Source organism: Epinephelus lanceolatus, chromosome 4, assembly GCF_041903045.1.
Source record: "Epinephelus lanceolatus isolate andai-2023 chromosome 4, ASM4190304v1, whole genome shotgun sequence".
In the NCBI taxonomy this organism is placed as follows: Eukaryota; Metazoa; Chordata; class Actinopteri; order Perciformes; family Serranidae; genus Epinephelus; species Epinephelus lanceolatus.
The window spans coordinates 13,102,175-13,129,905 of NC_135737.1; the positions used below are offsets into that span (position 1 = coordinate 13,102,175).

The 27,731-nt window shown below is 45.5% G+C and overlaps 27 non-coding genes across 27 annotated transcripts; all 27 read left to right on the plus strand.

Moving 5' to 3' along the window:
* Positions 1–571: 571 nt before the first annotated feature.
* On the plus strand, positions 572–762 carry LOC144463194 (U2 spliceosomal RNA). The gene has a single exon (XR_013491334.1). It is a non-coding gene; the product is annotated as a U2 spliceosomal RNA (small nuclear RNA).
* A 981-nt stretch (positions 763–1,743) lies between these two features.
* Positions 1,744–1,907, plus strand: LOC144462982 (U1 spliceosomal RNA). The gene has a single exon (XR_013491125.1). It is a non-coding gene; the product is annotated as a U1 spliceosomal RNA (small nuclear RNA).
* Positions 1,908–2,626: 719 nt separating this feature from the next.
* On the plus strand, positions 2,627–2,817 carry LOC144463195 (U2 spliceosomal RNA). Its single transcript, XR_013491335.1, has one exon. It is a non-coding gene; the product is annotated as a U2 spliceosomal RNA (small nuclear RNA).
* A 981-nt stretch (positions 2,818–3,798) lies between these two features.
* Positions 3,799–3,962, plus strand: LOC144462983 (U1 spliceosomal RNA). Its single transcript, XR_013491126.1, has one exon. It is a non-coding gene; the product is annotated as a U1 spliceosomal RNA (small nuclear RNA).
* Positions 3,963–4,681: 719 nt separating this feature from the next.
* Positions 4,682–4,872, plus strand: LOC144463262 (U2 spliceosomal RNA). The gene has a single exon (XR_013491403.1). It is a non-coding gene; the product is annotated as a U2 spliceosomal RNA (small nuclear RNA).
* A 981-nt stretch (positions 4,873–5,853) lies between these two features.
* On the plus strand, positions 5,854–6,017 carry LOC144462984 (U1 spliceosomal RNA). Its single transcript, XR_013491127.1, has one exon. It is a non-coding gene; the product is annotated as a U1 spliceosomal RNA (small nuclear RNA).
* Positions 6,018–6,736: 719 nt separating this feature from the next.
* On the plus strand, positions 6,737–6,927 carry LOC144463359 (U2 spliceosomal RNA). Its single transcript, XR_013491500.1, has one exon. It is a non-coding gene; the product is annotated as a U2 spliceosomal RNA (small nuclear RNA).
* Positions 6,928–7,908: 981 nt separating this feature from the next.
* On the plus strand, positions 7,909–8,072 carry LOC144462985 (U1 spliceosomal RNA). The gene has a single exon (XR_013491128.1). It is a non-coding gene; the product is annotated as a U1 spliceosomal RNA (small nuclear RNA).
* A 719-nt stretch (positions 8,073–8,791) lies between these two features.
* Positions 8,792–8,982, plus strand: LOC144463324 (U2 spliceosomal RNA). The gene has a single exon (XR_013491466.1). It is a non-coding gene; the product is annotated as a U2 spliceosomal RNA (small nuclear RNA).
* A 981-nt stretch (positions 8,983–9,963) lies between these two features.
* On the plus strand, positions 9,964–10,127 carry LOC144462986 (U1 spliceosomal RNA). The gene has a single exon (XR_013491129.1). It is a non-coding gene; the product is annotated as a U1 spliceosomal RNA (small nuclear RNA).
* Positions 10,128–10,846: 719 nt separating this feature from the next.
* LOC144463325 (U2 spliceosomal RNA) lies at positions 10,847–11,037 on the plus strand. Its single transcript, XR_013491467.1, has one exon. It is a non-coding gene; the product is annotated as a U2 spliceosomal RNA (small nuclear RNA).
* A 981-nt stretch (positions 11,038–12,018) lies between these two features.
* On the plus strand, positions 12,019–12,182 carry LOC144462987 (U1 spliceosomal RNA). Its single transcript, XR_013491130.1, has one exon. It is a non-coding gene; the product is annotated as a U1 spliceosomal RNA (small nuclear RNA).
* Positions 12,183–12,901: 719 nt separating this feature from the next.
* On the plus strand, positions 12,902–13,092 carry LOC144463404 (U2 spliceosomal RNA). Its single transcript, XR_013491547.1, has one exon. It is a non-coding gene; the product is annotated as a U2 spliceosomal RNA (small nuclear RNA).
* A 981-nt stretch (positions 13,093–14,073) lies between these two features.
* Positions 14,074–14,237, plus strand: LOC144463018 (U1 spliceosomal RNA). Its single transcript, XR_013491160.1, has one exon. It is a non-coding gene; the product is annotated as a U1 spliceosomal RNA (small nuclear RNA).
* A 719-nt stretch (positions 14,238–14,956) lies between these two features.
* On the plus strand, positions 14,957–15,147 carry LOC144463394 (U2 spliceosomal RNA). Its single transcript, XR_013491536.1, has one exon. It is a non-coding gene; the product is annotated as a U2 spliceosomal RNA (small nuclear RNA).
* A 981-nt stretch (positions 15,148–16,128) lies between these two features.
* On the plus strand, positions 16,129–16,292 carry LOC144463055 (U1 spliceosomal RNA). Its single transcript, XR_013491197.1, has one exon. It is a non-coding gene; the product is annotated as a U1 spliceosomal RNA (small nuclear RNA).
* A 719-nt stretch (positions 16,293–17,011) lies between these two features.
* On the plus strand, positions 17,012–17,202 carry LOC144463338 (U2 spliceosomal RNA). Its single transcript, XR_013491480.1, has one exon. It is a non-coding gene; the product is annotated as a U2 spliceosomal RNA (small nuclear RNA).
* A 981-nt stretch (positions 17,203–18,183) lies between these two features.
* On the plus strand, positions 18,184–18,347 carry LOC144462989 (U1 spliceosomal RNA). Its single transcript, XR_013491132.1, has one exon. It is a non-coding gene; the product is annotated as a U1 spliceosomal RNA (small nuclear RNA).
* A 719-nt stretch (positions 18,348–19,066) lies between these two features.
* On the plus strand, positions 19,067–19,257 carry LOC144463364 (U2 spliceosomal RNA). The gene has a single exon (XR_013491505.1). It is a non-coding gene; the product is annotated as a U2 spliceosomal RNA (small nuclear RNA).
* A 981-nt stretch (positions 19,258–20,238) lies between these two features.
* LOC144462990 (U1 spliceosomal RNA) lies at positions 20,239–20,402 on the plus strand. The gene has a single exon (XR_013491133.1). It is a non-coding gene; the product is annotated as a U1 spliceosomal RNA (small nuclear RNA).
* Positions 20,403–21,121: 719 nt separating this feature from the next.
* Positions 21,122–21,312, plus strand: LOC144463361 (U2 spliceosomal RNA). The gene has a single exon (XR_013491502.1). It is a non-coding gene; the product is annotated as a U2 spliceosomal RNA (small nuclear RNA).
* Positions 21,313–22,293: 981 nt separating this feature from the next.
* LOC144463009 (U1 spliceosomal RNA) lies at positions 22,294–22,457 on the plus strand. The gene has a single exon (XR_013491151.1). It is a non-coding gene; the product is annotated as a U1 spliceosomal RNA (small nuclear RNA).
* Positions 22,458–23,176: 719 nt separating this feature from the next.
* Positions 23,177–23,367, plus strand: LOC144463326 (U2 spliceosomal RNA). The gene has a single exon (XR_013491468.1). It is a non-coding gene; the product is annotated as a U2 spliceosomal RNA (small nuclear RNA).
* A 981-nt stretch (positions 23,368–24,348) lies between these two features.
* Positions 24,349–24,512, plus strand: LOC144462991 (U1 spliceosomal RNA). The gene has a single exon (XR_013491134.1). It is a non-coding gene; the product is annotated as a U1 spliceosomal RNA (small nuclear RNA).
* Positions 24,513–25,231: 719 nt separating this feature from the next.
* LOC144463327 (U2 spliceosomal RNA) lies at positions 25,232–25,422 on the plus strand. The gene has a single exon (XR_013491469.1). It is a non-coding gene; the product is annotated as a U2 spliceosomal RNA (small nuclear RNA).
* A 981-nt stretch (positions 25,423–26,403) lies between these two features.
* LOC144462992 (U1 spliceosomal RNA) lies at positions 26,404–26,567 on the plus strand. Its single transcript, XR_013491135.1, has one exon. It is a non-coding gene; the product is annotated as a U1 spliceosomal RNA (small nuclear RNA).
* Positions 26,568–27,286: 719 nt separating this feature from the next.
* LOC144463400 (U2 spliceosomal RNA) lies at positions 27,287–27,477 on the plus strand. The gene has a single exon (XR_013491542.1). It is a non-coding gene; the product is annotated as a U2 spliceosomal RNA (small nuclear RNA).
* The last annotated feature ends 254 nt before the right edge of the window (positions 27,478–27,731 follow it).

Consider the following 27,731-nt stretch of genomic DNA (forward strand, 5'->3'; position numbering starts at 1 on the left):
CACTACTGAAGAAGCAAAACAAGCTCCTATGATATTGTTATATCCTCACACTCAGTCATTTAGAATAATATGTGGGTTGCAACTGATGCCCCCGCCCACCGTATTAAAAGTGGGGCATTTTTCAGTGAAACGCGTCAAGTCACAGTGGCAGCGGCTCTCCGTTGTTAATATAAAGACAGTCAACGAGTAGAGACAAATCTTAAATTGTTTACTTTAGTTTGCAGATATTTATGATGGATGCACTCTATGTTTTGAAATCTTCTGAAGGTTGACAACATGCCGAAAAAAACACAGCAGATTACGACCAGTCGGCGCGAGAGACCGTGCTGTGACTCCCTCCTTTTCCGCTGACCCATTGGCAGTATCACTTTTCGGCCCGCGTTAACTCCCATAACCTTTTGTAATAAAAGTCTGCGATCGGATGCATATTTGTGTTGCCCATCAGTCATAAAACATCGAACTTCACGTTCACAGTCTGCCGTGTGTTTTTGTAGCGATCGAAATCATATTGAACCCGCGAGCTAGAGTCACAATGAGGAGACTGAGTCTCCCACTTCACTCAGCAGTCAGTATCGCTTCTCGGCCTTTTGGCTAAGATCAAGTGTAGTATCTGTTCTTATCAGTTTAATATCTGATACGTCCCCTACCCGGGGACCATATATTAAATTGCTTTTTGGAACAGGGAGATGGAAAAGGGGCTTGCCCCGTCCACTCCACGCATCGACCTGGTATTGCAGCACTTCCAGAAACGGTGCACCCCCCTCCCTCAACGTGTTGAAAACAGACCACGTAGGACGTGTCTCTAATGTGCCCTCGCCTTGATTTCTTGTTTTCGCCATGCTAGCGTGCAAATTGCGTATGTGTTGACTGAGCCCCTCTACCAGGTGCGCATTTCTAATAGTCATGCGCTATGGCATCATTTACACACTTGCCCAACTTCTCTTTTTGGAACTTTGGCCGTGTTTGAACTTTTCGCCACTGTCTGGCACTTTCCTTTTGAGGACCTGTTACATGCATCTCACTGTAAAATGAATTGAACCGGTACCTGTTGAGTGAGACCACTAGCTGCCAGTTCAGTCAGATGAATAGATCCATTCCCCCAACGTGAAAATCCACTCTGCATAATTTCTGCCGCTGTTTGCCACAGTCGGGTCTGTGCCGATATGTCAAAAGAAAGGCAAACACTCTTCATATGGTTGCGCTTTTATTTATAATATTATTTTCTTCTTTCCTTTAGTTTCAAACAGAGAAGCATGTGGATATATTTTTAACAAAGTGTTGTTCACACTCCAGACCAATAGGTGGCAGCAGCGGGCGGATCACGCCGTGTCTCTAATGTGAGGAGACAGGCCTGTTTTTTAGTCTTTCCGCTGACTTTTTTCTTTTAAATGCAGATCAAACAACACTTGATTGCAGTGTCATTTATCTTTGTCTGGTGTGAACTCACTTAGGTTTTTGCCTCATTTATTGGCGATCAATGGACAGCCTGGCCATGTTAGCTTAGCTTTTACTATGGATATACAGCATGGCGTGATGAGATATGTGCCCATTTCTCTCAAGTAAAATGTGAACAAGTTTTGTTCAGTCTCACTACAAAAGTGTCTCTTGTATATTAGCGTCCTGTAGATTATCAGAGCCTTTATAGTGTGTGGTTCTGGACTGGTCATTGCTATACATTGCCAGCACCATCACCTATCATCGTATGACCGTGAATGAGGCCCCTGTGTGTGAGGTGTACAAGTCATACTTACCTGGCAGGGGAGATACCATGATCAAGAAGGTGGTTCACCCAGGGCGAGGCTCGGTCACTGCACTCCGATTGAGCTGACCTCTGCGAATTCCCCAAATGTGGGAATCTCGACTGCATAATTTCTGGTAGTGGGGGACTGCGTTCGCGCTCTCCCCTGATGTGCTTGTTTAATGCAACCAACAGCTGTGGCAGCATATGGCACTAGAGAACCGCGTGCATCAAACGCCATTTCACGCTCAATCACAGGCTTTGCCCTTGCCCGTTGTGTCAGTGCAAGTCGGTACCGCATCACTTCACATCTGTGCCACTACTGAAGAAGCAAAACAAGCTCCTATGATATTGTTATATCCTCACACTCAGTCATTTAGAATAATATGTGGGTTGCAACTGATGCCCCCGCCCACCGTATTAAAAGTGGGGCATTTTTCAGTGAAACGCGTCAAGTCACAGTGGCAGCGGCTCTCCGTTGTTAATATAAAGACAGTCAACGAGTAGAGACAAATCTTAAATTGTTTACTTTAGTTTGCAGATATTTATGATGGATGCACTCTATGTTTTGAAATCTTCTGAAGGTTGACAACATGCCGAAAAAAACACAGCAGATTACGACCAGTCGGCGCGAGAGACCGTGCTGTGACTCCCTCCTTTTCCGCTGACCCATTGGCAGTATCACTTTTCGGCCCGCGTTAACTCCCATAACCTTTTGTAATAAAAGTCTGCGATCGGATGCATATTTGTGTTGCCCATCAGTCATAAAACATCGAACTTCACGTTCACAGTCTGCCGTGTGTTTTTGTAGCGATCGAAATCATATTGAACCCGCGAGCTAGAGTCACAATGAGGAGACTGAGTCTCCCACTTCACTCAGCAGTCAGTATCGCTTCTCGGCCTTTTGGCTAAGATCAAGTGTAGTATCTGTTCTTATCAGTTTAATATCTGATACGTCCCCTACCCGGGGACCATATATTAAATTGCTTTTTGGAACAGGGAGATGGAAAAGGGGCTTGCCCCGTCCACTCCACGCATCGACCTGGTATTGCAGCACTTCCAGAAACGGTGCACCCCCCTCCCTCAACGTGTTGAAAACAGACCACGTAGGACGTGTCTCTAATGTGCCCTCGCCTTGATTTCTTGTTTTCGCCATGCTAGCGTGCAAATTGCGTATGTGTTGACTGAGCCCCTCTACCAGGTGCGCATTTCTAATAGTCATGCGCTATGGCATCATTTACACACTTGCCCAACTTCTCTTTTTGGAACTTTGGCCGTGTTTGAACTTTTCGCCACTGTCTGGCACTTTCCTTTTGAGGACCTGTTACATGCATCTCACTGTAAAATGAATTGAACCGGTACCTGTTGAGTGAGACCACTAGCTGCCAGTTCAGTCAGATGAATAGATCCATTCCCCCAACGTGAAAATCCACTCTGCATAATTTCTGCCGCTGTTTGCCACAGTCGGGTCTGTGCCGATATGTCAAAAGAAAGGCAAACACTCTTCATATGGTTGCGCTTTTATTTATAATATTATTTTCTTCTTTCCTTTAGTTTCAAACAGAGAAGCATGTGGATATATTTTTAACAAAGTGTTGTTCACACTCCAGACCAATAGGTGGCAGCAGCGGGCGGATCACGCCGTGTCTCTAATGTGAGGAGACAGGCCTGTTTTTTAGTCTTTCCGCTGACTTTTTTCTTTTAAATGCAGATCAAACAACACTTGATTGCAGTGTCATTTATCTTTGTCTGGTGTGAACTCACTTAGGTTTTTGCCTCATTTATTGGCGATCAATGGACAGCCTGGCCATGTTAGCTTAGCTTTTACTATGGATATACAGCATGGCGTGATGAGATATGTGCCCATTTCTCTCAAGTAAAATGTGAACAAGTTTTGTTCAGTCTCACTACAAAAGTGTCTCTTGTATATTAGCGTCCTGTAGATTATCAGAGCCTTTATAGTGTGTGGTTCTGGACTGGTCATTGCTATACATTGCCAGCACCATCACCTATCATCGTATGACCGTGAATGAGGCCCCTGTGTGTGAGGTGTACAAGTCATACTTACCTGGCAGGGGAGATACCATGATCAAGAAGGTGGTTCACCCAGGGCGAGGCTCGGTCACTGCACTCCGATTGAGCTGACCTCTGCGAATTCCCCAAATGTGGGAATCTCGACTGCATAATTTCTGGTAGTGGGGGACTGCGTTCGCGCTCTCCCCTGATGTGCTTGTTTAATGCAACCAACAGCTGTGGCAGCATATGGCACTAGAGAACCGCGTGCATCAAACGCCATTTCACGCTCAATCACAGGCTTTGCCCTTGCCCGTTGTGTCAGTGCAAGTCGGTACCGCATCACTTCACATCTGTGCCACTACTGAAGAAGCAAAACAAGCTCCTATGATATTGTTATATCCTCACACTCAGTCATTTAGAATAATATGTGGGTTGCAACTGATGCCCCCGCCCACCGTATTAAAAGTGGGGCATTTTTCAGTGAAACGCGTCAAGTCACAGTGGCAGCGGCTCTCCGTTGTTAATATAAAGACAGTCAACGAGTAGAGACAAATCTTAAATTGTTTACTTTAGTTTGCAGATATTTATGATGGATGCACTCTATGTTTTGAAATCTTCTGAAGGTTGACAACATGCCGAAAAAAACACAGCAGATTACGACCAGTCGGCGCGAGAGACCGTGCTGTGACTCCCTCCTTTTCCGCTGACCCATTGGCAGTATCACTTTTCGGCCCGCGTTAACTCCCATAACCTTTTGTAATAAAAGTCTGCGATCGGATGCATATTTGTGTTGCCCATCAGTCATAAAACATCGAACTTCACGTTCACAGTCTGCCGTGTGTTTTTGTAGCGATCGAAATCATATTGAACCCGTGAGCTAGAGTCACAATGAGGAGACTGAGTCTCCCACTTCACTCAGCAGTCAGTATCGCTTCTCGGCCTTTTGGCTAAGATCAAGTGTAGTATCTGTTCTTATCAGTTTAATATCTGATACGTCCCCTACCCGGGGACCATATATTAAATTGCTTTTTGGAAGAGGGAGATGGAAAAGGGGCTTGCCCCGTCCACTCCACGCATCGACCTGGTATTGCAGCACTTCCAGAAACGGTGCACCCCCCTCCCTCAACGTGTTGAAAACAGACCACGTAGGACGTGTCTCTAATGTGCCCTCGCCTTGATTTCTTGTTTTCGCCATGCTAGCGTGCAAATTGCGTATGTGTTGACTGAGCCCCTCTACCAGGTGCGCATTTCTAATAGTCATGCGCTATGGCATCATTTACACACTTGCCCAACTTCTCTTTTTGGAACTTTGGCCGTGTTTGAACTTTTCGCCACTGTCTGGCACTTTCCTTTTGAGGACCTGTTACATGCATCTCACTGTAAAATGAATTGAACCGGTACCTGTTGAGTGAGACCACTAGCTGCCAGTTCAGTCAGATGAATAGATCCATTCCCCCAACGTGAAAATCCACTCTGCATAATTTCTGCCGCTGTTTGCCACAGTCGGGTCTGTGCCGATATGTCAAAAGAAAGGCAAACACTCTTCATATGGTTGCGCTTTTATTTATAATATTATTTTCTTCTTTCCTTTAGTTTCAAACAGAGAAGCATGTGGATATATTTTTAACAAAGTGTTGTTCACACTCCAGACCAATAGGTGGCAGCAGCGGGCGGATCACGCCGTGTCTCTAATGTGAGGAGACAGGCCTGTTTTTTAGTCTTTCCGCTGACTTTTTTCTTTTAAATGCAGATCAAACAACACTTGATTGCAGTGTCATTTATCTTTGTCTGGTGTGAACTCACTTAGGTTTTTGCCTCATTTATTGGCGATCAATGGACAGCCTGGCCATGTTAGCTTAGCTTTTACTATGGATATACAGCATGGCGTGATGAGATATGTGCCCATTTCTCTCAAGTAAAATGTGAACAAGTTTTGTTCAGTCTCACTACAAAAGTGTCTCTTGTATATTAGCGTCCTGTAGATTATCAGAGCCTTTATAGTGTGTGGTTCTGGACTGGTCATTGCTATACATTGCCAGCACCATCACCTATCATCGTATGACCGTGAATGAGGCCCCTGTGTGTGAGGTGTACAAGTCATACTTACCTGGCAGGGGAGATACCATGATCAAGAAGGTGGTTCACCCAGGGCGAGGCTCGGTCACTGCACTCCGATTGAGCTGACCTCTGCGAATTCCCCAAATGTGGGAATCTCGACTGCATAATTTCTGGTAGTGGGGGACTGCGTTCGCGCTCTCCCCTGATGTGCTTGTTTAATGCAACCAACAGCTGTGGCAGCATATGGCACTAGAGAACCGCGTGCATCAAACGCCATTTCACGCTCAATCACAGGCTTTGCCCTTGCCCGTTGTGTCAGTGCAAGTCGGTACCGCATCACTTCACATCTGTGCCACTACTGAAGAAGCAAAACAAGCTCCTATGATATTGTTATATCCTCACACTCAGTCATTTAGAATAATATGTGGGTTGCAACTGATGCCCCCGCCCACCGTATTAAAAGTGGGGCATTTTTCAGTGAAACGCGTCAAGTCACAGTGGCAGCGGCTCTCCGTTGTTAATATAAAGACAGTCAACGAGTAGAGACAAATCTTAAATTGTTTACTTTAGTTTGCAGATATTTATGATGGATGCACTCTATGTTTTGAAATCTTCTGAAGGTTGACAACATGCCGAAAAAAACACAGCAGATTACGACCAGTCGGCGCGGGAGACCGTGCTGTGACTCCCTCCTTTTCCGCTGACCCATTGGCAGTATCACTTTTCGGCCCGCGTTAACTCCCATAACCTTTTGTAATAAAAGTCTGCGATCGGATGCATATTTGTGTTGCCCATCAGTCATAAAACATCGAACTTCACGTTCACAGTCTGCCGTGTGTTTTTGTAGCGATCGAAATCATATTGAACCCGCGAGCTAGAGTCACAATGAGGAGACTGAGTCTCCCACTTCACTCAGCAGTCAGTATCGCTTCTCGGCCTTTTGGCTAAAATCAAGTGTAGTATCTGTTCTTATCAGTTTAATATCTGATACGTCCCCTACCCGGGGACCATATATTAAATTGCTTTTTGGAAGAGGGAGATGGAAAAGGGGCTTGCCCCGTCCACTCCACGCATCGACCTGGTATTGCAGCACTTCCAGAAACGGTGCACCCCCCTCCCTCAACGTGTTGAAAACAGACCACGTAGGACGTGTCTCTAATGTGCCCTCGCCTTGATTTCTTGTTTTCGCCATGCTAGCGTGCAAATTGCGTATGTGTTGACTGAGCCCCTCTACCAGGTGCGCATTTCTAATAGTCATGCGCTATGGCATCATTTACACACTTGCCCAACTTCTCTTTTTGGAACTTTGGCCGTGTTTGAACTTTTCGCCACTGTCTGGCACTTTCCTTTTGAGGACCTGTTACATGCATCTCACTGTAAAATGAATTGAACCGGTACCTGTTGAGTGAGACCACTAGCTGCCAGTTCAGTCAGATGAATAGATCCATTCCCCCAACGTGAAAATCCACTCTGCATAATTTCTGCCGCTGTTTGCCACAGTCGGGTCTGTGCCGATATGTCAAAAGAAAGGCAAACACTCTTCATATGGTTGCGCTTTTATTTATAATATTATTTTCTTCTTTCCTTTAGTTTCAAACAGAGAAGCATGTGGATATATTTTTAACAAAGTGTTGTTCACACTCCAGACCAATAGGTGGCAGCAGCGGGCGGATCACGCCATGTCTCTAATGTGAGGAGACAGGCCTGTTTTTTAGTCTTTCCGCTGACTTTTTTCTTTTAAATGCAGATCAAACAACACTTGATTGCAGTGTCATTTATCTTTGTCTGGTGTGAACTCACTTAGGTTTTTGCCTCATTTATTGGCGATCAATGGACAGCCTGGCCATGTTAGCTTAGCTTTTACTATGGATATACAGCATGGCGTGATGAGATATGTGCCCATTTCTCTCAAGTAAAATGTGAACAAGTTTTGTTCAGTCTCACTACAAAAGTGTCTCTTGTATATTAGCGTCCTGTAGATTATCAGAGCCTTTATAGTGTGTGGTTCTGGACTGGTCATTGCTATACATTGCCAGCACCATCACCTATCATCGTATGACCGTGAATGAGGCCCCTGTGTGTGAGGTGTACAAGTCATACTTACCTGGCAGGGGAGATACCATGATCAAGAAGGTGGTTCACCCAGGGCGAGGCTCGGTCACTGCACTCCGATTGAGCTGACCTCTGCGAATTCCCCAAATGTGGGAATCTCGACTGCATAATTTCTGGTAGTGGGGGACTGCGTTCGCGCTCTCCCCTGATGTGCTTGTTTAATGCAACCAACAGCTGTGGCAGCATATGGCACTAGAGAACCGCGTGCATCAAACGCCATTTCACGCTCAATCACAGGCTTTGCCCTTGCCCGTTGTGTCAGTGCAAGTCGGTACCGCATCACTTCACATCTGTGCCACTACTGAAGAAGCAAAACAAGCTCCTATGATATTGTTATATCCTCACACTCAGTCATTTAGAATAATATGTGGGTTGCAACTGATGCCCCCGCCCACCGTATTAAAAGTGGGGCATTTTTCAGTGAAACGCGTCAAGTCACAGTGGCAGCGGCTCTCCGTTGTTAATATAAAGACAGTCAACGAGTAGAGACAAATCTTAAATTGTTTACTTTAGTTTGCAGATATTTATGATGGATGCACTCTATGTTTTGAAATCTTCTGAAGGTTGACAACATGCCGAAAAAAACACAGCAGATTACGACCAGTCGGCGCGAGAGACCGTGCTGTGACTCCCTCCTTTTCCGCTGACCCATTGGCAGTATCACTTTTCGGCCCGCGTTAACTCCCATAACCTTTTGTAATAAAAGTCTGCGATCGGATGCATATTTGTGTTGCCCATCAGTCATAAAACATCGAACTTCACGTTCACAGTCTGCCGTGTGTTTTTGTAGCGATCGAAATCATATTGAACCCGCGAGCTAGAGTCACAATGAGGAGACTGAGTCTCCCACTTCACTCAGCAGTCAGTATCGCTTCTCGGCCTTTTGGCTAAGATCAAGTGTAGTATCTGTTCTTATCAGTTTAATATCCGATACGTCCCCTACCCGGGGACCATATATTAAATTGCTTTTTGGAACAGGGAGATGGAAAAGGGGCTTGCCCCGTCCACTCCACGCATCGACCTGGTATTGCAGCACTTCCAGAAACGGTGCACCCCCCTCCCTCAACGTGTTGAAAACAGACCACGTAGGACGTGTCTCTAATGTGCCCTCGCCTTGATTTCTTGTTTTCGCCATGCTAGCGTGCAAATTGCGTATGTGTTGACTGAGCCCCTCTACCAGGTGCGCATTTCTAATAGTCATGCGCTATGGCATCATTTACACACTTGCCCAACTTCTCTTTTTGGAACTTTGGCCGTGTTTGAACTTTTCGCCACTGTCTGGCACTTTCCTTTTGAGGACCTGTTACATGCATCTCACTGTAAAATGAATTGAACCGGTACCTGTTGAGTGAGACCACTAGCTGCCAGTTCAGTCAGATGAATAGATCCATTCCCCCAACGTGAAAATCCACTCTGCATAATTTCTGCCGCTGTTTGCCACAGTCGGGTCTGTGCCGATATGTCAAAAGAAAGGCAAACACTCTTCATATGGTTGCGCTTTTATTTATAATATTATTTTCTTCTTTCCTTTAGTTTCAAACAGAGAAGCATGTGGATATATTTTTAACAAAGTGTTGTTCACACTCCAGACCAATAGGTGGCAGCAGCGGGCGGATCACGCCGTGTCTCTAATGTGAGGAGACAGGCCTGTTTTTTAGTCTTTCCGCTGACTTTTTTCTTTTAAATGCAGATCAAACAACACTTGATTGCAGTGTCATTTATCTTTGTCTGGTGTGAACTCACTTAGGTTTTTGCCTCATTTATTGGCGATCAATGGACAGCCTGGCCATGTTAGCTTAGCTTTTACTATGGATATACAGCATGGCGTGATGAGATATGTGCCCATTTCTCTCAAGTAAAATGTGAACAAGTTTTGTTCAGTCTCACTACAAAAGTGTCTCTTGTATATTAGCGTCCTGTAGATTATCAGAGCCTTTATAGTGTGTGGTTCTGGACTGGTCATTGCTATACATTGCCAGCACCATCACCTATCATCGTATGACCGTGAATGAGGCCCCTGTGTGTGAGGTGTACAAGTCATACTTACCTGGCAGGGGAGATACCATGATCAAGAAGGTGGTTCACCCAGGGCGAGGCTCGGTCACTGCACTCCGATTGAGCTGACCTCTGCGAATTCCCCAAATGTGGGAATCTCGACTGCATAATTTCTGGTAGTGGGGGACTGCGTTCGCGCTCTCCCCTGATGTGCTTGTTTAATGCAACCAACAGCTGTGGCAGCATATGGCACTAGAGAACCGCGTGCATCAAACGCCATTTCACGCTCAATCATAGGCTTTGCCCTTGCCCGTTGTGTCAGTGCAAGTCGGTACCGCATCACTTCACATCTGTGCCACTACTGAAGAAGCAAAACAAGCTCCTATGATATTGTTATATCCTCACACTCAGTCATTTAGAATAATATGTGGGTTGCAACTGATGCCCCCGCCCACCGTATTAAAAGTGGGGCATTTTTCAGTGAAACGCGTCAAGTCACAGTGGCAGCGGCTCTCCGTTGTTAATATAAAGACAGTCAACGAGTAGAGACAAATCTTAAATTGTTTACTTTAGTTTGCAGATATTTATGATGGATGCACTCTATGTTTTGAAATCTTCTGAAGGTTGACAACATGCCGAAAAAAACACAGCAGATTACGACCAGTCGGCGCGAGAGACCGTGCTGTGACTCCCTCCTTTTCCGCTGACCCATTGGCAGTATCACTTTTCGGCCCGCGTTAACTCCCATAACCTTTTGTAATAAAAGTCTGCGATCGGATGCATATTTGTGTTGCCCATCAGTCATAAAACATCGAACTTCACGTTCACAGTCTGCCGTGTGTTTTTGTAGCGATCGAAATCATATTGAACCCGCGAGCTAGAGTCACAATGAGGAGACTGAGTCTCCCACTTCACTCAGCAGTCAGTATCGCTTCTCGGCCTTTTGGCTAAGATCAAGTGTAGTATCTGTTCTTATCAGTTTAATATCCGATACGTCCCCTACCCGGGGACCATATATTAAATTGCTTTTTGGAACAGGGAGATGGAAAAGGGGCTTGCCCCGTCCACTCCACGCATCGACCTGGTATTGCAGCACTTCCAGAAACGGTGCACCCCCCTCCCTCAACGTGTTGAAAACAGACCACGTAGGACGTGTCTCTAATGTGCCCTCGCCTTGATTTCTTGTTTTCGCCATGCTAGCGTGCAAATTGCGTATGTGTTGACTGAGCCCCTCTACCAGGTGCGCATTTCTAATAGTCATGCGCTATGGCATCATTTACACACTTGCCCAACTTCTCTTTTTGGAACTTTGGCCGTGTTTGAACTTTTCGCCACTGTCTGGCACTTTCCTTTTGAGGACCTGTTACATGCATCTCACTGTAAAATGAATTGAACCGGTACCTGTTGAGTGAGACCACTAGCTGCCAGTTCAGTCAGATGAATAGATCCATTCCCCCAACGTGAAAATCCACTCTGCATAATTTCTGCCGCTGTTTGCCACAGTCGGGTCTGTGCCGATATGTCAAAAGAAAGGCAAACACTCTTCATATGGTTGCGCTTTTATTTATAATATTATTTTCTTCTTTCCTTTAGTTTCAAACAGAGAAGCATGTGGATATATTTTTAACAAAGTGTTGTTCACACTCCAGACCAATAGGTGGCAGCAGCGGGCGGATCACGCCGTGTCTCTAATGTGAGGAGACAGGCCTGTTTTTTAGTCTTTCCGCTGACTTTTTTCTTTTAAATGCAGATCAAACAACACTTGATTGCAGTGTCATTTATCTTTGTCTGGTGTGAACTCACTTAGGTTTTTGCCTCATTTATTGGCGATCAATGGACAGCCTGGCCATGTTAGCTTAGCTTTTACTATGGATATACAGCATGGCGTGATGAGATATGTGCCCATTTCTCTCAAGTAAAATGTGAACAAGTTTTGTTCAGTCTCACTACAAAAGTGTCTCTTGTATATTAGCGTCCTGTAGATTATCAGAGCCTTTATAGTGTGTGGTTCTGGACTGGTCATTGCTATACATTGCCAGCACCATCACCTATCATCGTATGACCGTGAATGAGGCCCCTGTGTGTGAGGTGTACAAGTCATACTTACCTGGCAGGGGAGATACCATGATCAAGAAGGTGGTTCACCCAGGGCGAGGCTCGGTCACTGCACTCCGATTGAGCTGACCTCTGCGAATTCCCCAAATGTGGGAATCTCGACTGCATAATTTCTGGTAGTGGGGGACTGCGTTCGCGCTCTCCCCTGATGTGCTTGTTTAATGCAACCAACAGCTGTGGCAGCATATGGCACTAGAGAACCGCGTGCATCAAACGCCATTTCACGCTCAATCACAGGCTTTGCCCTTGCCCGTTGTGTCAGTGCAAGTCGGTACCGCATCACTTCACATCTGTGCCACTACTGAAGAAGCAAAAGAAGCTCCTATGATATTGTTATATCCTCACACTCAGTCATTTAGAATAATATGTGGGTTGCAACTGATGCCCCCGCCCACCGTATTAAAAGTGGGGCATTTTTCAGTGAAACGCGTCAAGTCACAGTGGCAGCGGCTCTCCGTTGTTAATATAAAGACAGTCAACGAGTAGAGACAAATCTTAAATTGTTTACTTTAGTTTGCAGATATTTATGATGGATGCACTCTATGTTTTGAAATCTTCTGAAGGTTGACAACATGCCGAAAAAAACACAGCAGATTACGACCAGTCGGCGCGAGAGACCGTGCTGTGACTCCCTCCTTTTCCGCTGACCCATTGGCAGTATCACTTTTCGGCCCGCGTTAACTCCCATAACCTTTTGTAATAAAAGTCTGCGATCGGATGCATATTTGTGTTGCCCATCAGTCATAAAACATCGAACTTCACGTTCACAGTCTGCCGTGTGTTTTTGTAGCGATCGAAATCATATTGAACCCGCGAGCTAGAGTCTCAATGAGGAGACTGAGTCTCCCACTTCACTCAGCAGTCAGTATTGCTTCTCGGCCTTTTGGCAAAGATCAAGTGTAGTATCTGTTCTTATCAGTTTAATATCCGATACGTCCCCTACCTGGGGACCATATATTAAATTGCTTTTTGGAACAGGGAGATGGAAAAGGGGCTTGCCCCGTCCACTCCACGCATTGACCTGGTATTGCAGCACTTCCAGAAACGGTGCACCCCCCTCCCTCAACGTGTTGAAAACAGACCACGTAGGACGTGTCTCTAATGTGCCCTTGCCTTGATTTCTTGTTTTCGCCATGCTAGCGTGCAAATTGCGTATGTGTTGACTGAGCCCCTCTACCAGGTGCGCATTTCTAATAGTCATGCGCTATGGCATCATTTACACACTTGCCCAACTTCTCTTTTTGGAACTTTGGCCGTGTTTGAACTTTTCGCCACTGTCTGGCACTTTCCTTTTGAGGACCTGTTACATGCATCTCACTGTAAAATGAATTGAACCGGTACCTGTTGAGTGAGACCACTAGCTGCCAGTTCAGTCAGATGAATAGATCCATTCCCCCAACGTGAAAATCCACTCTGCATAATTTCTGCCGCTGTTTGCCACAGTCGGGTCTGTGCCGATATGTCAAAAGAAAGGCAAACACTCTTCATATGGTTGCGCTTTTATTTATAATATTATTTTCTTCTTTCCTTTAGTTTCAAACAGAGAAGCATGTGGATATATTTTTAACAAAGTGTTGTTCACACTCCAGACCAATAGGTGGCAGCAGCGGGCGGATCACGCCGTGTCTCTAATGTGAGGAGACAGGCCTGTTTTTTAGTCTTTCCGCTGACTTTTTTCTTTTAAATGCAGATCAAACAACACTTGATTGCAGTGTCATTTATCTTTGTCTGGTGTGAACTCACTTAGGTTTTTGCCTCATTTATTGGCGATCAATGGACAGCCTGGCCATGTTAGCTTAGCTTTTACTATGGATATACAGCATGGCGTGATGAGATATGTGCCCATTTCTCTCAAGTAAAATGTGAACAAGTTTTGTTCAGTCTCACTACAAAAGTGTCTCTTGTATATTAGCGTCCTGTAGATTATCAGAGCCTTTATAGTGTGTGGTTCTGGACTGGTCATTGCTATACATTGCCAGCACCATCACCTATCATCGTATGACCGTGAATGAGGCCCCTGTGTGTGAGGTGTACAAATCATACTTACCTGGCGGGGGAGATACCATGATCAAGAAGGTGGTTCACCCAGGGCGAGGCTCGGTCACTGCACTCCGATTGAGCTGACCTCTGCGAATTCCCCAAATGTGGGAATCTCGACTGCATAATTTCTGGTAGTGGGGGACTGCGTTCGCGCTCTCCCCTGATGTGCTTGTTTAATGCAACCAACAGCTGTGGCAGCATATGGCACTAGAGAACCGCGTGCATCAAACGCCATTTCACGCTCAATCACAGGCTTTGCCCTTGCCCGTTGTGTCAGTGCAAGTCGGTACCGCATCACTTCACATCTGTGCCACTACTGAAGAAGCAAAACAAGCTCCTATGATATTGTTATATCCTCACACTCAGTCATTTAGAATAATATGTGGGTTGCAACTGATGCCCCCGCCCACCGTATTAAAAGTGGGGCATTTTTCAGTGAAACGCGTCAAGTCACAGTGGCAGCGGCTCTCCGTTGTTAATATAAAGACAGTCAACGAGTAGAGACAAATCTTAAATTGTTTACTTTAGTTTGCAGATATTTATGATGGATGCACTCTATGTTTTGAAATCTTCTGAAGGTTGACAACATGCCGAAAAAAACACAGCAGATTACGACCAGTCGGCGCGAGAGACCGTGCTGTGACTCCCTCCTTTTCCGCTGACCCATTGGCAGTATCACTTTTCGGCCCGCGTTAACTCCCATAACCTTTTGTAATAAAAGTCTGCGATCGGATGCATATTTGTGTTGCCCATCAGTCATAAAACATCGAACTTCACGTTCACAGTCTGCCGTGTGTTTTTGTAGCGATCGAAATCATATTGAACCCGCGAGCTAGAGTCTCAATGAGGAGACTGAGTCTCCCACTTCACTCAGCAGTCAGTATCGCTTCTCGGCCTTTTGGCTAAGATCAAGTGTAGTATCTGTTCTTATCAGTTTAATATCCGATACGTCCTCTACCTGGGGACCATATATTAAATTGCTTTTTGGAACAGGGAGATGGAAAAGGGGCTTGCCCCGTCCACTCCACGCATCGACCTGTTATTGCAGCACTTCCAGAAACGGTGCACCCCCCTCCCTCAACGTGTTGAAAACAGACCACGTAGGACGTGTCTCTAATGTGCCCTCGCCTTGATTTCTTGTTTTCGCCATGCTAGCGTGCAAATTGCGTATGTGTTGACTGAGCCCCTCTACCAGGTGCGCATTTCTAATAGTCATGCGCTATGGCATCATTTACACACTTGCCCAACTTCTCTTTTTGGAACTTTGGCCGTGTTTGAACTTTTCGCCACTGTCTGGCACTTTCCTTTTGAGGACCTGTTACATGCATCTCACTGTAAAATGAATTGAACCGGTACCTGTTGAGTGAGACCACTAGCTGCCAGTTCAGTCAGATGAATAGATCCATTCCCCCAACGTGAAAATCCACTCTGCATAATTTCTGCCGCTGTTTGCCACAGTCGGGTCTGTGCCGATATGTCAAAAGAAAGGCAAACACTCTTCATATGGTTGCGCTTTTATTTATAATATTATTTTCTTCTTTCCTTTAGTTTCAAACAGAGAAGCATGTGGATATATTTTTAACAAAGTGTTGTTCACACTCCAGACCAATAGGTGGCAGCAGCGGGCGGATCACGCCGTTTCTCTAATGTGAGGAGACAGGCCTGTTTTTTAGTCTTTCCGCTGACTTTTTTCTTTTAAATGCAGATCAAACAACACTTGATTGCAGTGTCATTTATCTTTGTCTGGTGTGAACTCACTTAGGTTTTTGCCTCATTTATTGGCGATCAATGGACAGCCTGGCCATGTTAGCTTAGCTTTTACTATGGATATACAGCATGGCGTGATGAGATATGTGCCCATTTCTCTCAAGTAAAATGTGAACAAGTTTTGTTCAGTCTCACTACAAAAGTGTCTCTTGTATATTAGCGTCCTGTAGATTATCAGAGCCTTTATAGTGTGTGGTTCTGGACTGGTCATTGCTATACATTGCCAGCACCATCACCTATCATCGTATGACCGTGAATGAGGCCCCTGTGTGTGAGGTGTACAAGTCATACTTACCTGGCAGGGGAGATACCATGATCAAGAAGGTGGTTCACCCAGGGCGAGGCTCGGTCACTGCACTCCGATTGAGCTGACCTCTGCGAATTCCCCAAATGTGGGAATCTCGACTGCATAATTTCTGGTAGTGGGGGACTGCGTTTGCGCTCTTCCCTGATGTGCTTGTTTAATGCAACCAACAGCTGTGGCAGCATATGGCACTAGAGAACCGCGTGCATCAAACGCCATTTCACGCTCAATCACAGGCTTTGCCCTTGCCCGTTGTGTCAGTGCAAGTCGGTACCGCATCACTTCACATCTGTGCCACTACTGAAGAAGCAAAACAAGCTCCTATGATATTGTTATATCCTCACACTCAGTCATTTAGAATAATATGTGGGTTGCAACTGATGCCCCCGCCCACCGTATTAAAAGTGGGGCATTTTTCAGTGAAACGCGTCAAGTCACAGTGGCAGCGGCTCTCCGTTGTTAATATAAAGACAGTCAACGAGTAGAGACAAATCTTAAATTGTTTACTTTAGTTTGCAGATATTTATGATGGATGCACTCTATGTTTTGAAATCTTCTGAAGGTTGACAACATGCCGAAAAAAACACAGCAGATTACGACCAGTCGGCGCGAGAGACCGTGCTGTGACTCCCTCCTTTTCCGCTGACCCATTGGCAGTATCACTTTTCGGCCCGCGTTAACTCCCATAACCTTTTGTAATAAAAGTCTGCGATCGGATGCATATTTGTGTTGCCCATCAGTCATAAAACATCGAACTTCACGTTCACAGTCTGCCGTGTGTTTTTGTAGCGATCGAAATCATATTGAACCCGCGAGCTAGAGTCTCAATGAGGAGACTGAGTCTCCCACTTCACTCAGCAGTCAGTATCGCTTCTCGGCCTTTTGGCTAAGATCAAGTGTAGTATCTGTTCTTATCAGTTTAATATCCGATACGTCCCCTACCTGGGGACCATATATTAAATTGCTTTTTGGAACAGGGAGATGGAAAAGGGGCTTGCCCCGTCCACTCCACGCATTGACCTGGTATTGCAGCACTTCCAGAAACGGTGCACCCCCCTCCCTCAACGTGTTGAAAACAGACCACGTAGGACGTGTCTCTAATGTGCCCTCGCCTTGATTTCTTGTTTTCGCCATGCTAGCGTGCAAATTGCGTATGTGTTGACTGAGCCCCTCTACCAGGTGCGCATTTCTAATAGTCATGCGCTATGGCATCATTTACACACTTGCCCAACTTCTCTTTTTGGAACTTTGGCCGTGTTTGAACTTTTCGCCACTGTCTGGCACTTTCCTTTTGAGGACCTGTTACATGCATCTCACTGTAAAATGAATTGAACCGGTACCTGTTGAGTGAGACCACTAGCTGCCAGTTCAGTCAGATGAATAGATCCATTCCCCCAACGTGAAAATCCACTCTGCATAATTTCTGCCGCTGTTTGCCACAGTCGGGTCTGTGCCGATATGTCAAAAGAAAGGCAAACACTCTTCATATGGTTGCGCTTTTATTTATAATATTATTTTCTTCTTTCCTTTAGTTTCAAACAGAGAAGCATGTGGATATATTTTTAACAAAGTGTTGTTCACACTCCAGACCAATAGGTGGCAGCAGCGGACGGATCACGCCGTGTCTCTAATGTGAGGAGACAGGCCTGTTTTTTAGTCTTTCCGCTGACTTTTTTCTTTTAAATGCAGATCAAACAACACTTGATTGCAGTGTCATTTATCTTTGTCTGGTGTGAACTCACTTAGGTTTTTGCCTCATTTATTGGCGATCAATGGACAGCCTGGCCATGTTAGCTTAGCTTTTACTATGGATATACAGCATGGCGTGATGAGATATGTGCCCATTTCTCTCAAGTAAAATGTGAACAAGTTTTGTTCAGTCTCACTACAAAAGTGTCTCTTGTATATTAGCGTCCTGTAGATTATCAGAGCCTTTATAGTGTGTGGTTCTGGACTGGTCATTGCTATACATTGCCAGCACCATCACCTATCATCGTATGACCGTGAATGAGGCCCCTGTGTGTGAGGTGTACAAGTCATACTTACCTGGCAGGGGAGATACCATGATCAAGAAGGTGGTTCACCCAGGGCGAGGCTCGGTCACTGCACTCCGATTGAGCTGACCTCTGCGAATTCCCCAAATGTGGGAATCTCGACTGCATAATTTCTGGTAGTGGGGGACTGCGTTCGCGCTCTCCCCTGATGTGCTTGTTTAATGCAACCAACAGCTGTGGCAGCATATGGCACTAGAGAACCGCGTGCATCAAACGCCATTTCACGCTCAATCACAGGCTTTGCCCTTGCCCGTTGTGTCAGTGCAAGTCGGTACCGCATCACTTCACATCTGTGCCACTACTGAAGAAGCAAAACAAGCTCCTATGATATTGTTATATCCTCACACTCAGTCATTTAGAATAATATGTGGGTTGCAACTGATGCCCCCGCCCACCGTATTAAAAGTGGGGCATTTTTCAGTGAAACGCGTCAAGTCACAGTGGCAGCGGCTCTCCGTTGTTAATATAAAGACAGTCAACGAGTAGAGACAAATCTTAAATTGTTTACTTTAGTTTGCAGATATTTATGATGGATGCACTCTATGTTTTGAAATCTTCTGAAGGTTGACAACATGCCGAAAAAAACACAGCAGATTACGACCAGTCGGCGCGAGAGACCGTGCTGTGACTCCCTCCTTTTCCGCTGACCCATTGGCAGTATCACTTTTCGGCCCGCGTTAACTCCCATAACCTTTTGTAATAAAAGTCTGCGATCGGATGCATATTTGTGTTGCCCATCAGTCATAAAACATCGAACTTCACGTTCACAGTCTGCCGTGTGTTTTTGTAGCGATCGAAATCATATTGAACCCGCGAGCTAGAGTCACAATGAGGAGACTGAGTCTCCCACTTCACTCAGCAGTCAGTATCGCTTCTCGGCCTTTTGGCTAAGATCAAGTGTAGTATCTGTTCTTATCAGTTTAATATGTGATACGTCCCCTACCCGGGGACCATATATTAAATTGCTTTTTGGAAGAGGGAGATGGAAAAGGGGCTTGCCCCGTCCACTCCACGCATCGACCTGGTATTGCAGCACTTCCAGAAACGGTGCACCCCCCTCCCTCAACGTGTTGAAAACAGACCACGTAGGACGTGTCTCTAATGTGCCCTCGCCTTGATTTCTTGTTTTCGCCATGCTAGCGTGCAAATTGCGTATGTGTTGACTGAGCCCCTCTACCAGGTGCGCATTTCTAATAGTCATGCGCTATGGCATCATTTACACACTTGCCCAACTTCTCTTTTTGGAACTTTGGCCGTGTTTGAACTTTTCGCCACTGTCTGGCACTTTCCTTTTGAGGACCTGTTACATGCATCTCACTGTAAAATGAATTGAACCGGTACCTGTTGAGTGAGACCACTAGCTGCCAGTTCAGTCAGATGAATAGATCCATTCCCCCAACGTGAAAATCCACTCTGCATAATTTCTGCCGCTGTTTGCCACAGTCGGGTCTGTGCCGATATGTCAAAAGAAAGGCAAACACTCTTCATATGGTTGCGCTTTTATTTATAATATTATTTTCTTCTTTCCTTTAGTTTCAAACAGAGAAGCATGTGGATATATTTTTAACAAAGTGTTGTTCACACTCCAGACCAATAGGTGGCAGCAGCGGGCGGATCACGCCGTGTCTCTAATGTGAGGAGACAGGCCTGTTTTTTAGTCTTTCCGCTGACTTTTTTCTTTTAAATGCAGATCAAACAACACTTGATTGCAGTGTCATTTATCTTTGTCTGGTGTGAACTCACTTAGGTTTTTGCCTCATTTATTGGCGATCAATGGACAGCCTGGCCATGTTAGCTTAGCTTTTACTATGGATATACAGCATGGCGTGATGAGATATGTGCCCATTTCTCTCAAGTAAAATGTGAACAAGTTTTGTTCAGTCTCACTACAAAAGTGTCTCTTGTATATTAGCGTCCTGTAGATTATCAGAGCCTTTATAGTGTGTGGTTCTGGACTGGTCATTGCTATACATTGCCAGCACCATCACCTATCATCGTATGACCGTGAATGAGGCCCCTGTGTGTGAGGTGTACAAGTCATACTTACCTGGCAGGGGAGATACCATGATCAAGAAGGTGGTTCACCCAGGGCGAGGCTCGGTCACTGCACTCCGATTGAGCTGACCTCTGCGAATTCCCCAAATGTGGGAATCTCGACTGCATAATTTCTGGTAGTGGGGGACTGCGTTCGCGCTCTCCCCTGATGTGCTTGTTTAATGCAACCAACAGCTGTGGCAGCATATGGCACTAGAGAACCGCGTGCATCAAACGCCATTTCACGCTCAATCACAGGCTTTGCCCTTGCCCGTTGTGTCAGTGCAAGTCGGTACCGCATCACTTCACATCTGTGCCACTACTGAAGAAGCAAAACAAGCTCCTATGATATTGTTATATCCTCACACTCAGTCATTTAGAATAATATGTGGGTTGCAACTGATGCCCCCGCCCACCGTATTAAAAGTGGGGCATTTTTCAGTGAAACGCGTCAAGTCACAGTGGCAGCGGCTCTCCGTTGTTAATATAAAGACAGTCAACGAGTAGAGACAAATCTTAAATTGTTTACTTTAGTTTGCAGATATTTATGATGGATGCACTCTATGTTTTGAAATCTTCTGAAGGTTGACAACATGCCGAAAAAAACACAGCAGATTACGACCAGTCGGCGCGGGAGACCGTGCTGTGACTCCCTCCTTTTCCGCTGACCCATTGGCAGTATCACTTTTCGGCCCGCGTTAACTCCCATAACCTTTTGTAATAAAAGTCTGCGATCGGATGCATATTTGTGTTGCCCATCAGTCATAAAACATCGAACTTCACGTTCACAGTCTGCCGTGTGTTTTTGTAGCGATCGAAATCATATTGAACCCGCGAGCTAGAGTCACAATGAGGAGACTGAGTCTCCCACTTCACTCAGCAGTCAGTATCGCTTCTCGGCCTTTTGGCTAAAATCAAGTGTAGTATCTGTTCTTATCAGTTTAATATCTGATACGTCCCCTACCCGGGGACCATATATTAAATTGCTTTTTGGAAGAGGGAGATGGAAAAGGGGCTTGCCCCGTCCACTCCACGCATCGACCTGGTATTGCAGCACTTCCAGAAACGGTGCACCCCCCTCCCTCAACGTGTTGAAAACAGACCACGTAGGACGTGTCTCTAATGTGCCCTCGCCTTGATTTCTTGTTTTCGCCATGCTAGCGTGCAAATTGCGTATGTGTTGACTGAGCCCCTCTACCAGGTGCGCATTTCTAATAGTCATGCGCTATGGCATCATTTACACACTTGCCCAACTTCTCTTTTTGGAACTTTGGCCGTGTTTGAACTTTTCGCCACTGTCTGGCACTTTCCTTTTGAGGACCTGTTACATGCATCTCACTGTAAAATGAATTGAACCGGTACCTGTTGAGTGAGACCACTAGCTGCCAGTTCAGTCAGATGAATAGATCCATTCCCCCAACGTGAAAATCCACTCTGCATAATTTCTGCCGCTGTTTGCCACAGTCGGGTCTGTGCCGATATGTCAAAAGAAAGGCAAACACTCTTCATATGGTTGCGCTTTTATTTATAATATTATTTTCTTCTTTCCTTTAGTTTCAAACAGAGAAGCATGTGGATATATTTTTAACAAAGTGTTGTTCACACTCCAGACCAATAGGTGGCAGCAGCGGGCGGATCACGCCATGTCTCTAATGTGAGGAGACAGGCCTGTTTTTTAGTCTTTCCGCTGACTTTTTTCTTTTAAATGCAGATCAAACAACACTTGATTGCAGTGTCATTTATCTTTGTCTGGTGTGAACTCACTTAGGTTTTTGCCTCATTTATTGGCGATCAATGGACAGCCTGGCCATGTTAGCTTAGCTTTTACTATGGATATACAGCATGGCGTGATGAGATATGTGCCCATTTCTCTCAAGTAAAATGTGAACAAGTTTTGTTCAGTCTCACTACAAAAGTGTCTCTTGTATATTAGCGTCCTGTAGATTATCAGAGCCTTTATAGTGTGTGGTTCTGGACTGGTCATTGCTATACATTGCCAGCACCATCACCTATCATCGTATGACCGTGAATGAGGCCCCTGTGTGTGAGGTGTACAAGTCATACTTACCTGGCAGGGGAGATACCATGATCAAGAAGGTGGTTCACCCAGGGCGAGGCTCGGTCACTGCACTCTGATTGAGCTGACCTCTGCGAATTCCCCAAATGTGGGAATCTCGACTGCATAATTTCTGGTAGTGGGGGACTGCGTTCGCGCTCTCCCCTGATGTGCTTGTTTAATGCAACCAACAGCTGTGGCAGCATATGGCACTAGAGAACCGCGTGCATCAAACGCCATTTCACGCTCAATCATAGGCTTTGCCCTTGCCCGTTGTGTCAGTGCAAGTCGGTACCGCATCACTTCACATCTGTGCCACTACTGAAGAAGCAAAACAAGCTCCTATGATATTGTTATATCCTCACACTCAGTCATTTAGAATAATATGTGGGTTGCAACTGATGCCCCCGCCCACCGTATTAAAAGTGGGGCATTTTTCAGTGAAACGCGTCAAGTCACAGTGGCAGCGGCTCTCCGTTGTTAATATAAAGACAGTCAACGAGTAGAGACAAATCTTAAATTGTTTACTTTAGTTTGCAGATATTTATGATGGATGCACTCTATGTTTTGAAATCTTCTGAAGGTTGACAACATGCCGAAAAAAACACAGCAGATTACGACCAGTCGGCGCGAGAGACCGTGCTGTGACTCCCTCCTTTTCCGCTGACCCATTGGCAGTATCACTTTTCGGCCCGCGTTAACTCCCATAACCTTTTGTAATAAAAGTCTGCGATCGGATGCATATTTGTGTTGCCCATCAGTCATAAAACATCGAACTTCACGTTCACAGTCTGCCGTGTGTTTTTGTAGCGATCGAAATCATATTGAACCCGCGAGCTAGAGTCACAATGAGGAGACTGAGTCTCCCACTTCACTCAGCAGTCAGTATCGCTTCTCGGCCTTTTGGCTAAGATCAAGTGTAGTATCTGTTCTTATCAGTTTAATATCCGATACGTCCCCTACCCGGGGACCATATATTAAATTGCTTTTTGGAACAGGGAGATGGAAAAGGGGCTTGCCCCGTCCACTCCACGCATCGACCTGGTATTGCAGCACTTCCAGAAACGGTGCACCCCCCTCCCTCAACGTGTTGAAAACAGACCACGTAGGACGTGTCTCTAATGTGCCCTCGCCTTGATTTCTTGTTTTCGCCATGCTAGCGTGCAAATTGCGTATGTGTTGACTGAGCCCCTCTACCAGGTGCGCATTTCTAATAGTCATGCGCTATGGCATCATTTACACACTTGCCCAACTTCTCTTTTTGGAACTTTGGCCGTGTTTGAACTTTTCGCCACTGTCTGGCACTTTCCTTTTGAGGACCTGTTACATGCATCTCACTGTAAAATGAATTGAACCGGTACCTGTTGAGTGAGACCACTAGCTGCCAGTTCAGTCAGATGAATAGATCCATTCCCCCAACGTGAAAATCCACTCTGCATAATTTCTGCCGCTGTTTGCCACAGTCGGGTCTGTGCCGATATGTCAAAAGAAAGGCAAACACTCTTCATATGGTTGCGCTTTTATTTATAATATTATTTTCTTCTTTCCTTTAGTTTCAAACAGAGAAGCATGTGGATATATTTTTAACAAAGTGTTGTTCACACTCCAGACCAATAGGTGGCAGCAGCGGGCGGATCACGCCGTGTCTCTAATGTGAGGAGACAGGCCTGTTTTTTAGTCTTTCCGCTGACTTTTTTCTTTTAAATGCAGATCAAACAACACTTGATTGCAGTGTCATTTATCTTTGTCTGGTGTGAACTCACTTAGGTTTTTGCCTCATTTATTGGCGATCAATGGACAGCCTGGCCATGTTAGCTTAGCTTTTACTATGGATATACAGCATGGCGTGATGAGATATGTGCCCATTTCTCTCAAGTAAAATGTGAACAAGTTTTGTTCAGTCTCACTACAAAAGTGTCTCTTGTATATTAGCGTCCTGTAGATTATCAGAGCCTTTATAGTGTGTGGTTCTGGACTGGTCATTGCTATACATTGCCAGCACCATCACCTATCATCGTATGACCGTGAATGAGGCCCCTGTGTGTGAGGTGTACAAGTCATACTTACCTGGCAGGGGAGATACCATGATCAAGAAGGTGGTTCACCCAGGGCGAGGCTCGGTCACTGCACTCCGATTGAGCTGACCTCTGCGAATTCCCCAAATGTGGGAATCTCGACTGCATAATTTCTGGTAGTGGGGGACTGCGTTCGCGCTCTCCCCTGATGTGCTTGTTTAATGCAACCAACAGCTGTGGCAGCATATGGCACTAGAGAACCGCGTGCATCAAACGCCATTTCACGCTCAATCATAGGCTTTGCCCTTGCCCGTTGTGTCAGTGCAAGTCGGTACCGCATCACTTCACATCTGTGCCACTACTGAAGAAGCAAAACAAGCTCCTATGATATTGTTATATCCTCACACTCAGTCATTTAGAATAATATGTGGGTTGCAACTGATGCCCCCGCCCACCGTATTAAAAGTGGGGCATTTTTCAGTGAAACGCGTCAAGTCACAGTGGCAGCGGCTCTCCGTTGTTAATATAAAGACAGTCAACGAGTAGAGACAAATCTTAAATTGTTTACTTTAGTTTGCAGATATTTATGATGGATGCACTCTATGTTTTGAAATCTTCTGAAGGTTGACAACATGCCGAAAAAAACACAGCAGATTACGACCAGTCGGCGCGAGAGACCGTGCTGTGACTCCCTCCTTTTCCGCTGACCCATTGGCAGTATCACTTTTCGGCCCGCGTTAACTCCCATAACCTTTTGTAATAAAAGTCTGCGATCGGATGCATATTTGTGTTGCCCATCAGTCATAAAACATCGAACTTCACGTTCACAGTCTGCCGTGTGTTTTTGTAGCGATCGAAATCATATTGAACCCGCGAGCTAGAGTCACAATGAGGAGACTGAGTCTCCCACTTCACTCAGCAGTCAGTATCGCTTCTCGGCCTTTTGGCTAAGATCAAGTGTAGTATCTGTTCTTATCAGTTTAATATCCGATACGTCCCCTACCCGGGGACCATATATTAAATTGCTTTTTGGAACAGGGAGATGGAAAAGGGGCTTGCCCCGTCCACTCCACGCATCGACCTGGTATTGCAGCACTTCCAGAAACGGTGCACCCCCCTCCCTCAACGTGTTGAAAACAGACCACGTAGGACGTGTCTCTAATGTGCCCTCGCCTTGATTTCTTGTTTTCGCCATGCTAGCGTGCAAATTGCGTATGTGTTGACTGAGCCCCTCTACCAGGTGCGCATTTCTAATAGTCATGCGCTATGGCATCATTTACACACTTGCCCAACTTCTCTTTTTGGAACTTTGGCCGTGTTTGAACTTTTCGCCACTGTCTGGCACTTTCCTTTTGAGGACCTGTTACATGCATCTCACTGTAAAATGAATTGAACCGGTACCTGTTGAGTGAGACCACTAGCTGCCAGTTCAGTCAGATGAATAGATCCATTCCCCCAACGTGAAAATCCACTCTGCATAATTTCTGCCGCTGTTTGCCACAGTCGGGTCTGTGCCGATATGTCAAAAGAAAGGCAAACACTCTTCATATGGTTGCGCTTTTATTTATAATATTATTTTCTTCTTTCCTTTAGTTTCAAACAGAGAAGCATGTGGATATATTTTTAACAAAGTGTTGTTCACACTCCAGACCAATAGGTGGCAGCAGCGGGCGGATCACGCCGTGTCTCTAATGTGAGGAGACAGGCCTGTTTTTTAGTCTTTCCGCTGACTTTTTTCTTTTAAATGCAGATCAAACAACACTTGATTGCAGTGTCATTTATCTTTGTCTGGTGTGAACTCACTTAGGTTTTTGCCTCATTTATTGGCGATCAATGGACAGCCTGGCCATGTTAGCTTAGCTTTTACTATGGATATACAGCATGGCGTGATGAGATATGTGCCCATTTCTCTCAAGTAAAATGTGAACAAGTTTTGTTCAGTCTCACTACAAAAGTGTCTCTTGTATATTAGCGTCCTGTAGATTATCAGAGCCTTTATAGTGTGTGGTTCTGGACTGGTCATTGCTATACATTGCCAGCACCATCACCTATCATCGTATGACCGTGAATGAGGCCCCTGTGTGTGAGGTGTACAAGTCATACTTACCTGGCAGGGGAGATACCATGATCAAGAAGGTGGTTCACCCAGGGCGAGGCTCGGTCACTGCACTCCGATTGAGCTGACCTCTGCGAATTCCCCAAATGTGGGAATCTCGACTGCATAATTTCTGGTAGTGGGGGACTGCGTTCGCGCTCTCCCCTGATGTGCTTGTTTAATGCAACCAACAGCTGTGGCAGCATATGGCACTAGAGAACCGCGTGCATCAAACGCCATTTCACGCTCAATCACAGGCTTTGCCCTTGCCCGTTGTGTCAGTGCAAGTCGGTACCGCATCACTTCACATCTGTGCCACTACTGAAGAAGCAAAAGAAGCTCCTATGATATTGTTATATCCTCACACTCAGTCATTTAGAATAATATGTGGGTTGCAACTGATGCCCCCGCCCACCGTATTAAAAGTGGGGCATTTTTCAGTGAAACGCGTCAAGTCACAGTGGCAGCGGCTCTCCGTTGTTAATATAAAGACAGTCAACGAGTAGAGACAAATCTTAAATTGTTTACTTTAGTTTGCAGATATTTATGATGGATGCACTCTATGTTTTGAAATCTTCTGAAGGTTGACAACATGCCGAAAAAAACACAGCAGATTACGACCAGTCGGCGCGAGAGACCGTGCTGTGACTCCCTCCTTTTCCGCTGACCCATTGGCAGTATCACTTTTCGGCCCGCGTTAACTCCCATAACCTTTTGTAATAAAAGTCTGCGATCGGATGCATATTTGTGTTGCCCATCAGTCATAAAACATCGAACTTCACGTTCACAGTCTGCCGTGTGTTTTTGTAGCGATCGAAATCATATTGAACCCGCGAGCTAGAGTCTCAATGAGGAGACTGAGTCTCCCACTTCACTCAGCAGTCAGTATCGCTTCTCGGCCTTTTGGCAAAGATCAAGTGTAGTATCTGTTCTTATCAGTTTAATATCCGATACGTCCCCTACCTGGGGACCATATATTAAATTGCTTTTTGGAACAGGGAGATGGAAAAGGGGCTTGCCCCGTCCACTCCACGCATTGACCTGGTATTGCAGCACTTCCAGAAACGGTGCACCCCCCTCCCTCAACGTGTTGAAAACAGACCACGTAGGACGTGTCTCTAATGTGCCCTTGCCTTGATTTCTTGTTTTCGCCATGCTAGCGTGCAAATTGCGTATGTGTTGACTGAGCCCCTCTACCAGGTGCGCATTTCTAATAGTCATGCGCTATGGCATCATTTACACACTTGCCCAACTTCTCTTTTTGGAACTTTGGCCGTGTTTGAACTTTTCGCCACTGTCTGGCACTTTCCTTTTGAGGACCTGTTACATGCA